General features: G+C 39.0%; 1 long non-coding RNA gene across 3 annotated transcripts in view; it reads left to right on the top strand.

Annotated features, from left to right (window-relative positions):
• The first annotated feature begins 404 nt into the window (after positions 1-404).
• Positions 405-15,339, top strand: part of LOC132529775 (uncharacterized) — a 112,391-nt gene continuing 97,456 nt past the window's right edge. For 2 of the 3 annotated variants that reach the window (XR_009543565.1, XR_009543566.1), the window contains exons 1-2: positions 405-1,734; positions 2,399-2,470. This is a non-coding gene — a long non-coding RNA (uncharacterized LOC132529775). The remainder of the gene's footprint in view (positions 1,735-2,398; positions 2,471-15,339) is intronic. The other variant, XR_009543567.1, reaches the window with a different exon arrangement.

Below are 15,339 nucleotides of genomic sequence, written 5' to 3'. Positions count from 1 at the left end.
ACTGAGGAACGTGCTCGGACGCTCCTCCACGCCTAACACCCCCACAGGGAAGAGACCAGCAGCGACAGCCCCGCCACCGCACTCGCGCAGGGCCAACTGCAGCGCCACCGCCGCATCCGAAGCCGCAGCGGCCGCCGCCGCCGCCGCCGCCGCCGCCGCCGCCGCCGCCGCCCAGCTGAGCCCGGGTAGACTCCCAAGGGCTCTTTAAATACGATCTATAAATACTACGGGCTCTCGGCGCGCGCGTCACGGCAAAGCCGGCCTCCGATTGGCTGTCGTAACCCCGCTATTTGCATAGCCGGATTGCTCAACCGGGCGGCGACAGCGGCCGAGCGCGCCCCTCCCCCTCAGCGGGCGCGCGGGGCGCGCGGGCCGGCGGGCGGGGACAGCGGGGTGGCGGCCGCGCGGGCCGGGAGACGAGTGCGAAGCGGCGGCGGCGGCGGCGGCGGCGTCGGCGTCCAGAGCGGCTTGAACTCGGGAACCTTTCGAGCCTTGAGTCATGCAGCCGGTCTTCCGGGACGCTGGCTGCCTCCCAGAGGATCAATTTTGGCAAGCCGAGGGCCGGCGCTTTTTAGACTGGGTCTTTTTGCTTTCCACAGAAAGAAAAAGAAAGTTTGCAGGGTTTCACCGGAGCAAACGCTCTGGGTGGCTTGCGAAGGCACCACGTGACACCTGGACACGCAGCTAGAGGCCTGTCCAATGACTTGCGACTTGGGGTGTTCAAAAAAGGCTTTTGCACGATCACAAGTAAGACCTCGTTAGCTTGAAAACGGAACAAGGCGTGTTCGGAAAATGCAAGATGTTTAAAGCTAAGTCTTTTAAAAAAAGCACCAATTAGCCAATATGAAGCGGCGATGCGGAAAGTTTCCCCCCTGTGGTTCTATAGGGGAAGAGAATCTCTTGTAGCGACTGGAAATGTTCAGCAACTTGGCCCTGACCTGAGCTGGTTGGCTCTGGGAAGGCGGGTGGTGGCAGAGAGTGTCAGAGAGGGAGAAAAAGACCACGCTTTGAAATTCGGGAAGCAACCCGATGTTGCGGAGTATATTGGCACCCAGGATTCTGTCGAGAGGATGGCATTGATCGCGGGTGATAAATGTGCAGATATTGTTTTATATTAGTATTCAGATGTTACAAAATCATTTATCTGTACAGAAGGTAAAGTGAGAATAGGAACTGTATCTGCCGTTTGTTGCAAACATTTTAGGTAAAATCTGTGACATAGTGAATTCCTTACTTTTGAATGCGAGAAATACGATGACTTCCAGTTTCTTCGTTTTGTTTTAAAATGTCCTCCCCTTAAAGCGCACACAACACATGCTAAGGTTACAAGCATTCCCGTAACAATATCCGGGGATGACGCTGAAAGTATATGTTGGTGTCTTACACCTAGTCGGTCCTCAGAAAATAGTGGCATGAATCACACAAATACATCATTTAGAAGATTTTTTTTTTTGCTAAAAAATCTAAGGTCTCATTCAGTTATGTTTCATAAATGTTCTACTTCGATATCCTTCTCCCTTAAAAAAACTCAAAGCTCATACGGACTCATTTTTTGACACTTAACTACTGTTATTTGGACGCTAGCGAGTATGCGGCTCTAAAAGGTTTTAAAAAAGAACTTCGGATTTTGACAGAAGAGCGCCCTCTGCTGCCGAATAGTTTATGGGCAACGCTCCTGAAAAGTGAAACACTTGGGGGTATGCCCATCGCAAAGCTGGCAAGGTGAACTTTAAGGTATTTTTCACTAATATCTTTTTTGTAAGTCACTTTGTAATTCTAGCCATTTTAATCATTACTTCTAAGCTAGCAGAATAATTCAGTTGTGAATACTACCTTAAATACCATTCTCGTTTCCATAGTAATTCATACCAGTTTATGCTTTAAAACCAATACTAAAGCAGAAGATAGACCTGTTTTACAGTCGTTATTCTCTGCGTTAACAGATACCAAAGTAAAAAAAACGCTTTAATCATTGAAATACTTTTTCCAATAATTTTAGCGCTGTGTCATATGAATCATTAAAATGGACTGATTTGAGCACAGACTACTTGCGATCATCTTACATCAGCGTTTTGCTTCTCTGCTTGTTTCCCTCTGTCTTAATTAGTGTTTCTGATGTCCCAGGCCAAGTATAAATGCACCTATAATCGCTGACTTTTTGGTTATCGCCTCTTCACCATAAAGACTGTCACTTTATTATAGTATTAATTTATTATACTTTCACAGTATTTTCTTTTTCCTTAAGTTTTCCTTAAGTTACATTTCTTTTACTAATTCATTTCTTTGTTGTCTGTATTAATATGCTCAGATGAAAACAGATTTTAAAAAGTCCCAAGTAACTGTGTAAATTGAAAACTGCACATCTTGACTGCTACTTCCATTGGTTCTCATTTTTTAGAGCTGCTCATCTTGAGGAGGAAGGAGCTACATTCAGAGGTTAGCTGCTGGTACAGCTTTGAGTCACTAGGAGGTAAGAGGATAACTGGTAAACCACAAATGAAGAGCTAAGGGAGGTGTATATCTCCTGCTGTAAATGCTAATATGGGCATTTCAGCTGCGTTCCTCACAATAAGCATTTTACCACTCTTTATAGAAACATACAGATAATGATCATGAATTAGTCTGTGGTTCTCAATTCTCTCTCAGTAGCAGAGGCAGAAATGGAAATAGAGACCATTATTATGCTGAGAAATGTACTTAGAAAAAGTAGTCTCCAGGGCTAGAGAGAGACTCTGTCCTTGTATAAGGCGGGGGTGAGCAGCCCAGTACTCTCACAGAAGTCAGGTGTTCCAGATGCTCTGTGAATTGGGCTCCCTTCTCCCAGTTAAGGGTGCAGGAACAGCATCTTTTTCACATGGATGCTCATATGATCACCACATCTCAAGCCATTTCTAAAGGTGGAAAATAAATGTTGGAAGTTGCTGCCATGGGAATACGCCTGGCAATTGTTTATTTCCCCCCATTTATTTAGTGGTAATTACAAACTGTTCTATCCACATTCTACTGTGCACACATAGTTGATAAACATGTCAAGCTAGGGGGCAGACTGGATACATGACAAAAGGCTTATGAATTGGCCCAACTTCGTTGCGGTTAGGTCAACACATCCCTGAGATCCTGGGGTGATTAATAAATTAATTAATTTGCAGTGGACTGCAATGCTGGCTTCTCAGTCCATTGACCAAGGGGTAGTCTCTAAACTGTGTTACCAATGTCCTTGCTTGACAGGGAGATTATATGACCCATAGCATGTGAATATGGGAGTATGTATATTCACTATTGGCAAAAGTGGTTTTCTTTCTGTATTAAAATAGGACTCGAGTTTTGTATACACTGTCTATTGAGGAGCTCATAAATTCTGCTTGTAATCCAAAAATACTTTTGTTTTGGTAAAAATGATTTTATAACAAAAATCCAGTTGACTTTCATCTTTTTAAATTACTCCTTCACAGTTACACTTACTCATTTAAATACACCCCCCGCTTTATGTAATTTTGCCCTGTACATCAGATGGCCTAAAGAATATTATTAGTAGAATTACGATTTAATGAGAATTTAGTATATATCAGGGACCAACCAAGGTCTCTTGTAACCCTTATTTTATAAGGGCAGTCCTATTGCTATTTGCATTTTACGAAGAAGGTAACTGACCCTTAGGGTACATAACTGGCTCAAAGTTAGTGTCAGAGCTGGGGTTCAAATCCGAGTCCATCTGACTCCAGGTCAAACCCTCAGAGAATATTGCAAATATATAAAATTAAAAATGAAAGCCATAGGCTTAATACTAATCACTTTCTATGGTATCCTAGAGCAATACTTCCCAAATTATATATCAGAAAATGTTAGTTCCACATGATCTGTTGTGAATGGCATGAAGAAACAGAAAAGTTCCATGATCAAATGTTTTGGAAATAATGGGTTAAACCAATATTTTTAAACTGTAGAACTGTGCAACGTTAGTGGGAGCCATTCATGCTTGTAGTCATTGTGGATTTGTATAGTTATTACAGCATTTTTCCAGGCGATGGCAAAAACATGTCTTTCTGTTTTGCACAGTGGTGCCATTTGAACTCTCATCGGTGCTAGAGGTGGGAATAATATGAAACGCATAACAACTGCACACTGTTCCCTTTTGTGCATTGCTAACATCATCACTTTCTGGTGTTTGTTGAACTGACAGATTATTTGTATCAGATGGATTTAAAAAAACAGCTAATTATTTTTAGGGTTCTAAATGCCTTACACTATTACTTGTTACACCTAAAAGATATGTTTGGAAAGTTCAAAGATTTTCTTGCTAGTTAGAGACTTCCCAAACGTAGTATAAGGACATTGGAATAACAAAATGTAAAACTATTTTTATTATTTATTTTGGCAGCGCTGGGTCTTAGTTGCATCATGCGGACTCTCTTAGTTGTAGCATGCAGGCTTCTTAGTTGCAGCATGCACGCGGTGTCTAGTTCCCCGACCAGGGATCAAACTCAGGGCCCCTGCATTGGGAGCACGGAGTCTTACCCACTGGACCACCAGGGAAGTCCCTAAAATTATTTTTTAAGTAGGCTAAGAATAAGTAGTTGGTTCAAGTAAAAATACTTGAAATATGTGTGCATGCACTAATATGTATGCATAATACACATTCGTTTAAACTTGTTGAGAGGAGAGGCTATTTTTGTTTCTTTATCCTTGCCAAACACCTGGCCCACAGAAGGCATTTATGCATTTAGTTAGTGTTTATTGAGTGCTTTCTTTTACCCAGGCATGGTTCTGTTCCAGACGCTAGAGATAAGGGTGAAAAAGTCCTCATGGAGCTTACATTTTATTGGGGAGAAATAGACAATAAATGGAAAGAGGGATGTGAAGCCAAAAAAGTGAATAATGGATATTGAAACACTTGTAGGGTTAGTAGATCAGAATTCTCAGTGAGACAAAAGCACTTTTGAAATGGGTACCAGAGGAAATGCACTGGGAGGAGAGGAAAGGTTTGAGATCACTTTTTAGGAGGTGATGTAATGATTGGTAATAATAAGGAGAAGTTATGACTTTAGAGTTGAGGGGATTAAATGGAAGAAAATAAAAGGACTATTGGAGAGAAAAAGATCAAGATGCTGAGGGACCTGATGTTGAATGGGGCAGCGCGTGAGTGATGCAGTCATTGGAGATGGAGACAGAGACAGAGCGAAGAGGAAGACAGCGAGCTCTGTGCTGCTTCTCATAGAAGCAACTGAAGGGATCGTAGGTGACGGCGTGAGGAGGGGCAAGTGCTGGTTAAGCGGGCTGGAAACTTCATAAAGGATGGAGTTTCTGAGACAGAGGAGGAGAAATGGTTTGGAAATGGCAGTTTATATAAATATAAAAAAGTAAAAGGAGGTGAGAGGACCGTGGGGAGGTGTGTTCCCAGGAGCAGCCAGAGTTGAATTAGGTCAAGACTGTGATGGAAACATCATTTTGATGAATGAATAAATATTGAATTTTCTTTTCTTAAAAATTTTATTTATTTTATTTTTGGTTGCATTGGCTCTTTGTTGCTGCACGCGGGCTTTCTCTAGTTGCGGCGAGCGGGGGCTATTCTTTGCTGCGGTGCGTGGGCTTCTCATTGCGGTGGCTTCTCTTGTTGCAGAGCGCGGGCTCTAGGCACGCGAGCTTCAGTAGTTGTGGCACACGGGCTCAGTAGTTCGCGGGCTCTAGAGTGCAGGCTCAGTAGTTGTGGCGCACTGGCTTAGTTGCTCCACGGCATGTGGGATCTTCCCGGACCAGGGCTCAAACCTGTGTCCCCTGCTTTGGCAGGCAGATTCTTAACCACAGCACCACCAGGGAAGTCCCTTGAATTTTCATATAGATATAATTATTTTGAATAATTTTTAACTTAACCTTTTAATTTAATATTAAAGTAATGCATTCCAATTCCCTTTGTTCATGCTGTGATTTGTGTTTCAATACACTCATAAGGATCAAAGTTGGAAGTAGAAGAGAGACTTCTTAGTTTAAAAGTATGTGTTGAGAGGGCAACTATCTATTTTTTACTGTATACATGTCAGTATTTTTGAATTTATTGCAAGTAAGTACTCCTTTTATAATAAAGGGGAAAATGAATTATTTTTCTTTACCATAAATATCTGAAAATAAGGCCATCAAAAATTAAAATGGATATCCTGAACAATTTTCCTTTTATTCTGGAGTAGGAGAGTTTCAGAAAAGGAAAATAGTCAATACGTTTTTTAAGATTGTTCTGCCGTCTCCATCTCCCTACCAAAACATGAGTTGGGGTTGGATTTTCTCCAAATACTTGAGCAGCTTCCCCTATCTCTTTGCAGAACAAGATGCTCTAACAACTTCCCATATTATATCCAGGTTCTCTTTGATATTTACTCATATTAAGGAAGGGTATATAGGAGTTCTGAGGAGAAAAAAGACTTCCCTCTGTTTCCCATTTTCTAAATAATTGACTCACTTGTGTATTGTGCTAGTGAGCTCTACCAAGTCTTTTTTGTTTTGTTTTGTTTTGTTTTTCCCAGCTTTATTGAGATACAGGTTTCCTCCACTATCCGAAAGTAGAGCTTTCCTATGAAACCTTCGTAAGCCAAAATGGTGTAAAGCGAGGAAGCAATTACCTTAGGACACATCTTGCTAATGGATGCACAAAATAAATTGAGGCAAAGCACAGATGCTCACAGACACAGTACGAAGCTATGGTGGCTTGATGCTGAGATGCTGAGTGTAGTTCCAGGGAAGGAGATTGGCAGGGCCCCTCTCACTGCCCTGGGTGCCCTGGGCCTCTACAATGGCTCACTGAAAAACACTGATTGCTATTTTTGCTTTTCTCCTTTTTTCATAAAAGTGAAAATCCTCTTTGGATTTCTTTCAGTTGGCAAAAACAGGTACTAATGTAGGTCTTTTGTAAAAACTAAGTGGCTTGAAGCAGACTTTCAGAAAACAGGGATTCCTGCATAATTGACAAATAACATTGTATAAGCTTAAGGTGTACAATGTGATGATTTGATATATGTATACGTTGTGAAATTATTACATTAAGGTTAATTAACAGATCCATCACCTTGCATAGTTATCATTGTGTGTGTGTGTTGAGAACATTTAAGGTCTATTTACTCTCTTATCAACTTAAAAAATTATTATTTTTAAATTAATTAATTTTATTTATTTATTTTTGGCTGCATTGGGTCTTCGTTGCTGCGCATGCGCTTTCTCTAGTTGCAGCGAGCAGGGGCCACTCTTCATTGTGGCACACGGGCTTCTCATTGTGGTGGCTTCTCTTGTTGAGCAGCATGGGCTCTAGGTGCGTGGGCTTCCATTGTTGTAGCATGCGAGCTCAGTAGTTGTGGCTCATGGGCTCTAGAACTCAGGCTCAGTAGTTGTGGCTTGTGGGCTTACTTGCTCCGCGGCATGTGGGATCTTCCCGGACCAGGGCTTGAACCCATGTCCCCTGCATTGGCAGGTGGATTCCAAACCACTGTGCCACCAGGGAAGCCCTCTCTTATCAACTTTTAAGTATACAATGCAGTATTGTTAACTACAGTCACCAGGCTTTACATCAGATCCCCAGAAGTTACTCATCTTATAAATGAAAATCTGTACCCTTTGACCAACATCTCCCCATTCCTCCTGTAAAAATAGAGCTACCATATGATCCAGCAATCCCACTTCTGGCAGATGAAATGAAGTCACTATGTTGAAGAGTTATCTGCATCCTCATGTTAATTGCAGCATTATTCATATTAGCCAAGACAAGGAAATACCCTAAGTGTCCAACAACAGATGAATGGATAAAGGAAATGTGGTATATATACACTGGAATATTATCCAGCTGTAAAAAGAAGGAAATCCTGCTGTTTGTGACAAAAGGGATGGGCCTTGAAGGTTTTATGTTAAGAGAAATAAGTCTGACAGAGAAAGACAAATACTGCATGATCTACTAAATCTTTGAGTAAATAATTCAACAATCCTTTAGGCTGAATATTGCTTCCTCTTGGGTCATACTTTATCAACTATAGATAAAACAGGCCTATTTAATAAATAAAAAGGAAAATGAGCACTTACTATGTGTAAGGCATTATGCTAAGAGCAAACCTTAGATTACCTCATTTAATCCTTGTAACATCTCTTTGAGGTAGGTTGTTGTCTAATTTACAGATGAGGAAACGGAGACACAGAGAGAATAAGTAGCCCTAGATCATACGATTATTAATTCCTGGAACTAGGATAGGAACCCAAGTCCGCCACACCCCTGAACACACAGCCCTCTGTTTAGGTAGATATTTTCATTTTTTTCAGTAGGGATTTTCATTTTTACTGTGTTTTGGAGCTGAGATTGTCACTAAAACTGGATATTTCTCCACAGAGCTTTAGGGAAATGTCTTTAGGGTAGGAGAAGCTTCAACTTTCCATAAAAGATTATCTCAAAATCACTATATAATGATAAGAATAAATGATGTTATCTATAGTGCAATGAGTGCTATTCATGATGTTGTTCTATGTGACTTGAACCAAAAGTTTGGAGTACTTGTGACTCTTTAGGAAAAAAAAAAGAAAAGAAAGCCTATCGAAACCCCTCAATGATTTTAAGTGGCATATCTGTGCCAGAATCCTGACAGCACACTCAGCTGGGATTTTTTACCCCCCAGCTTTATTGAGGTATATAAATGACTAACAAAAATTTGGCATATATTGAAGGTGTGCAATCTGACATTTTGATATACATATACATTGTGAAATGATTGCCACAATCAAGCCAATTAACATATCCATCTCCTCACACTGTCATGATTTTTTTGTGTGGTGAGAACACTTAAGATCAAGTCTCTTAGCAAATTTCAAGTATTTAATACAGTATTATTAAGTATTGTCACCTTGCTGTGCATTAGATCTCCAGACTTATTCATCCTGCGTAACAGTGGAATTTTTTAAACAGATGTGTTTATTAAAAGAATTATTTACAGAGGAGTGGGTGTATTAAGGGACTAAGGGACCCAACAAGGGATGTTAAGATACCCAGGGGTAACAGCAGGAAGCCATTACTTTCATAGATCTGGAGGGCAGGAGAGGAAAGGGTGTTATCAGAGCAGGTGAGAGTGGTGATCTTGGAAGTGGCCTCCAACAAGAGCTATAGTTGTTGCAGGACCAGCCATGGCCAGAAGGGGGTGAGCAGACACATAAACAGGAGGAATCAACGCTCCAACCAGAAGCCAGGGGGCAAGGGCCTGGGGTAGGGGTGAGGAGTTTCCTACCACAGAGGTCACCCTTCTAGGGCACAGAGCAGGATGGAGAATGGATTTGGGGACAAATTGAGAAAAACAGCCAGTTATCTATCAAGGACAGACCTAAGAGTGGTAATTTAGAGCTAAATAAGTCTCCATTATTTAGTAGGAACACAGCTATATTCAATAAAAGGCAATACTTTAGGAAATAGCTGAGATCTATAGAACGTTATTTTAGATTTGAACTACAGTGAAAGGCACTTTGGTATATGTCAGCACTTAGTAGCTTAATTGGTGTGTGAGTCAGCTCCAGCTGCCATAACAAAATACCATAGACTGGGTGGCTTAAACAACAGACATCTGTTTTCTCACAGTTCTGGAGGCTGGAAGGCCACAATCAGGGTGCCAGTAAGGTTGGGCTCTAGTGAGAGCTTTCTTCGTGGCTTGTAAATGGCTGTCATCTTGCTGTGACCTCTTTTCTGCATGCTTAGGGGTGGGGGTGGTGGGGATTGGGAAGGGGGGTGAGGGGAGATAGAGAGACAGACAGAGAGAAAGAGAGAGACACCTCTTTCTCTTCTTTTAACGACACTAATCCTATCAGATTAGGGCCCCACCCTCATGACTTCATTTAATTGTAATTATCCTTCAAAGGCCTCATCTCCAGATACCATTTACATTGGGGATTAGAGCTTCAACCTAGAAATTCTGGAAGAAAATTTAGTCCATAACAATTGAGATCTCGCTCCAAAAAAAAAAAGAAAAAAATAGAAAAAAGAATTAAGAATTTGTTCGCTGATACTTCTTTTTAAACTTTTTATTTGGAAATAATTTTTTTTTAAGTTGCAAATATAAGATAGGGAGTTCCTGTATATGCTTCACTTGGCTTCCCCTAAGGTCAATACTTATATAACTATTGTATAAGTATAAAAACTAGGAAACTACTATTGTAACAATGCTATTAACTAAACTTATTCAAATTTCACAAGTCTTCCCCCTAAAGTCCTGTTTTTATTCCAGGATCCCACACTAAATTTAGTTGTCTCTAGTCTTCTCCAATCAGTGACGTTTTCTCATTCTGTCTTTTTCTTTAATGACCTCAACATTGCTGATGAGTGCTGGCCAATTACTTTGGAGAATGCCTCTCATTTGGGTTTTTCTTAAGATTAAATTGAGATTCTGCATTTTTGGCAAGAATACCCCAGAAATGATCCTATATCTTTCTCTGTTTATCATTTCAGGGGACACATACGTTGATAATGTCATCTTACTGGGTTTTTCCAGTATAATATTACTATTTTTCCCTTCATAGATAAATATCCTTAGGGAGATTGTTATCTGCTTCATGATCGTTTTGTGATACCTTAAAACAGAAGTGGGGAAGGGAAGGAAACTTCCTGCCCTTAATATTTTATGTACTATCACTCTGTGAGATGCACAGAGTATGAGAGAGAGCAATGTGAGGTTATTATTCCTATTTTAAAAAAGAGAAAACTACATCATTTTTAGATTAAGTGATTTGGCCAAGGTTACAGAGGGAAGCCTATTTTTAAAATTTTGAATAACTGTTGGATTTTCAGAAGAACTTACAAATATAATCACATTATGTGACAATAGACTCTAAAATTCAAATTGTTTGATACCAGAACATAAATTGACTTTTTCATTCATTTTCAGGTGCCTGCAATGCGCTAGGATTTATACAGTCTTTAAAAGTAGATCACAGCTCAGACTGAAGCACTAGTTTAAAACCATGGCACATCTCCAAAACTCATTTAAGGAACCAGGTGGTTAGTTAAACCTTCAATCAGATTATTATTTAAGTGCTTCTTAATAATCATTCTGTGGTTTAGGCAAAAATGATAGAGGAACACTCTGAAAATGTTGCGTCCTGATTTGGGGGCCAATACAAGGACCATTTACCACAGATAAATAATTATAAAATGAATAACTATAATGATGACAGCAATTTTTGAGATATTTAGGATAAGAATTTGTCAAGTAAATTGTTGTGAATACCTTCTGAATAGAAGTTAAATTTGAGTGAAGGTGGAAAATGGCACCTAAATTTTAATTATATTTATATTGACATAGATAATTGTGTAACATTGCCTAGAATATCTAAGGATCAGAAAGCTAAACGGACGTAAGCACTAGATATGTGAATACATAATAATTACTCCCACTGAAAAGATTTTAAAATAAGTTAACCCAATTCTCTGAATTGAGATTTCATCTAATAAAAGCAAGAATTAAAACTTTAAAAAAGATTTAATAGTGATATTCTTTTAAAAATGATTTTAATCTCTCTCTCTCCCTACGTCTGATTCCAGTTCCCCAGAGGCAAGCATTTTCTTAGAGCTTCTAGTATTTACTTCTACAATTGGAATAACCTGCTTATACTGTATTTCTTGATTTTTAATAAATGTTTAATATTACCAATTGACTTCCTACTGTGGAAGGTGAGGATTTAGCTCACTTACAGCCAATACTTTACTCCCATTTCAGCTTTCTTATCATATTAATATGATTTTACCATAATTTTTGGTTAGATGATATTCAGTGTTGATAATATTAGGACTGTGTAAAGATTACTTGCAATTGAGCCATGTAGGGGATTATGTTCCTTCTTTGAGCAACTTTTTGTTTTCCCTGACATTCATGATTGTCTTTTTTGTCGCTTGCTTAGTTTTCTTTTATTAATTAATTGTAAAACTCTCAGCTATTAAGTATCACACATTATAATAAGGTGATACAATTGCTTCCTTCCCTTGCCTTCTTTTCCTTTCCTATTTTCTCCTCCCTCTCACTCTGTCCCTGATGATTCATAATGCTGAGCGCCTGTTCACAGACCTGTTGTCCATTTGTGTGACTTCTTTGAGAAATATCTATTCAAGTCATTTGCCCATTTTAAAACATGATTATTTGTTTTCTTGCAATTGAGCTGAGTTCCTTCTGTATTTTGAGTATTAACTCCTTTGGTTTGCAAATATTTTTTCCCATTCCATAGGTTGTCTCTTCACTGTTGATTGTTTTCTCTGCTGTGCCGAGCCCTTTTAGTTTGATGAAATCCTATTTGTCTATTTTTGCTTTTGTTGCCTGTGCTTATGGGTAATTATTATTTTTGCTTCTTTTTTTTTGTTGTGGTAAAAAACACATAACCTTAATTTTACCACCTTAACCATTTTAAAGTGTGCAGTTCAGGAGAGGGACGTCCCTGGCAGTCCAGTGGTTAAGTTTCCGTACTTCCACTGCAGGGGGAGCCAGTTCGATCCCTAGTTGGGGAACTGAGATCCTGTACGCCGCTTGGCCAAAAAAAAAAAGATTTTAAAGTGTGCAGTTCAGTAGTGTTAAGTATATTCACTTTGTTGTTTGACGGATCTCTAGAACTCTTTCATCTGTACCCATTAAACACGAATGCCCACTTCCTATCCCTCCTAGCCCCTGGCACCATCATTCTACTTTCTGAATTTGACTACTTTAGACACTTCACATGAATTGAATCATACTGATTTTGGCCTTTTGTGTCTAGCTCACTTTGCTTTGCATAATGTCCTCCAGGTTCATCCATGTTGTAGAATGTGACAGAATTTCCTTCTTTTGAGAGGATACATAATACCCATTGTATGTATGTACCACATTTTCTCTATCCATTCATCTGTTAATGGACATTCTTGGCTACTGTGATTAATACTGCAATGAACATTTTTATGCAAATATCTGTTCGACATTTTTCTTTGAATTCTTTTGGATATATACCCAGAAATTTGATTGCTAGATCATATGATAATTCTATTTTTAATTTTTTTATGAACATCCATACTGTTTTCCATAATGGCTGCAACGTTTTACATTCCCATCAGTACTGCAGAAGGGTTCCAATTTTTCTGCATCCTTCCAATGAAAATGTTATTTTCTGTTCTTTGAATAGTGGGCACCCTAATAAATGTGAGATGATATCTCACTGTGGTTGTAATTTGCATTTCTCTTAGGATTAGTAATGTTTTCATATGCTTGTTGGCCATTTGTATATCTTAATTGGAGAATTGTCTATTCAAGTCCTTTGTCCACTTTTTAAATAGAGATATTTGTTGTTGTTAATTTGTAAAAGTTCCTTATATATTTTGGATATTAATCCTGCATCAGGTATATGATTTATAAATTTTTTTCCCATTCCATAGATTGCCTTTTTCCTCTGCTGATTGTTTTTTTTTAATATGCAGAAGTTTAAGGTTTGCTATAGTCCCATTCGTCTATTTTGGCTTTTGTTGCCATGCTTTTGATTGTCAAGTCCAAAGTGCTAAAGCTTTTTCCCATATTATCTTCTAAGAGTTGTATAATTTTAGATCTTACATTGAAGTCTCTAATCCATTTTGAGTTAATTTTTGTATATGGTATAAGGCAGGGGTCCAAGTTCATTGTTTTGCATGTGGATATCCATTTCTCACAGAAGCTTTTTTTTTTTTTTTTTTTTTTTTTGCGATACGCGGGCCTCTCACTGTTGTGGCCTCTCCCGTTGCGGAGCACAGGCTCCGGACGCACAGGCTCAGTAGCCATGGCTCACTGGCCCAGCCGCTTCACGGCATGTGGGATCTTCCTGGACCCGGGCACGAACCCGTGTCTCCTGCATCGGCAGGCAGACTCTCAACCACTGCGCCACCAGGGAAGCCCCACAGAACCATTTTTTGAAGAGACTCACCTTTCCCCATTGTGTAGTCTTGTCACCCTCGTCAAAAATCATTTGGCCATATACAAAAAAATTATTATATAAAGTAAAAAAATGAAAATACAACTTACATTTCTAGGAAGATGGTGTAGATGTACATTTCCCTATTCCTCCCACTATGTACAACTAAAACCCCTGGGTATTATATGTAAAACAAATATAAGAATCTGAAAGGTAGAGATAAGAAGGCAGACTTACTAGGGACCTTGGAACCCAAGGACCAGCATGGTGGTAAGTATTCTGAGTTTTCTCTTTGCTTCATATATCCTAGACTTGGAGCTGAAAAGCCGGCAACTCAGAAACACCAAAGAGCATTGATAAAAACCCCCAAAACAAAAATCCCAAATTGATATACAGATTTAACATAATTCATATAACAATTCCTACAAGAATTCTTGTAGATTTGTATAAGATTTTTCTAAAATGTATATGGAAAGATAAAGAAATAAGCATAGTTAAAACAATTTTGAAAAAGAAGAATAAAGGTGGGGGGGAATCCATCTACCTAATTTCAAGACTTATGATGTACCTGCAGTAATCAAGACTCTCTGGAGGGATAGACACATGGATCAGTGGGACAGAATAGGGGACCTAGAAACTGCCTCAATCACACAAATATGCCCAATTGATTTTTGATAAAAGTGCAAAAGCAATTTGATTAAGGAAAAACAACCTTCTCAACAAGTGGCAGTAGGACAGTGGGACATCCATAGGCAAAAAAAAAAAAAAAAGCCTTGATCACACCTTATACAAAAATTAGCTCATAAAGGGCCACAAAATTAAATGCCAAATGTAAAACAGTAAATTTTTTTAGAAAAAAATAGGACAAAATCTTTGGGAGCAAAGAGTTCTTAGCTCTTAACTGTTAGGCAAAGAGTTCTTAGACTTGAAATCATAAGTAAAATTCATAAAAGGAAAAAATTGATAAATTATACCTCACCAAAATTTAAAAATTTGCCCTGCAGAAGACCCTGTTAAGAAAATGAAAAGATAAGTTGTAAATATGAGAAATATTTGCAGAACACATATCCAAAAAAAGGACTAGTAACTAGAATATACAGAGAAACCTAAAATGCCAAAAGTAAAGAAACAAAACACTCCAAAAATATATGAAGAGACAGCTCACTGAATAGTATATACAGATGGTCAATAAGCTCATGAAGAAATGTTCAACATCATTTGCCATTATGGAAATGCAAATTTAAGCCACAATGGTATATTGTTACATACCTATCTGAACGGATAAAATAACAACTAGAAAATGGCAACTACTGGAGGAAATGCTGAGTAACTGAGTCCCTCATACATTGTTGGTTGAAATGTAAAGTGGTATAGTTACTCTGGAAAACAGTATGGCAGTTTCTAAAAAAATGAAACATGCAATAACTGGATGACCCAGACATTATA

This window comes from Lagenorhynchus albirostris, chromosome 11, assembly GCF_949774975.1.
Source record: "Lagenorhynchus albirostris chromosome 11, mLagAlb1.1, whole genome shotgun sequence".
Lineage (NCBI taxonomy): Eukaryota > Metazoa > Chordata > Mammalia > Artiodactyla > Delphinidae > Lagenorhynchus > Lagenorhynchus albirostris.
The sequence above is the reverse complement of the archived record's forward strand: the minus strand, read 5'-3'. Positions and strand labels throughout refer to the sequence as shown.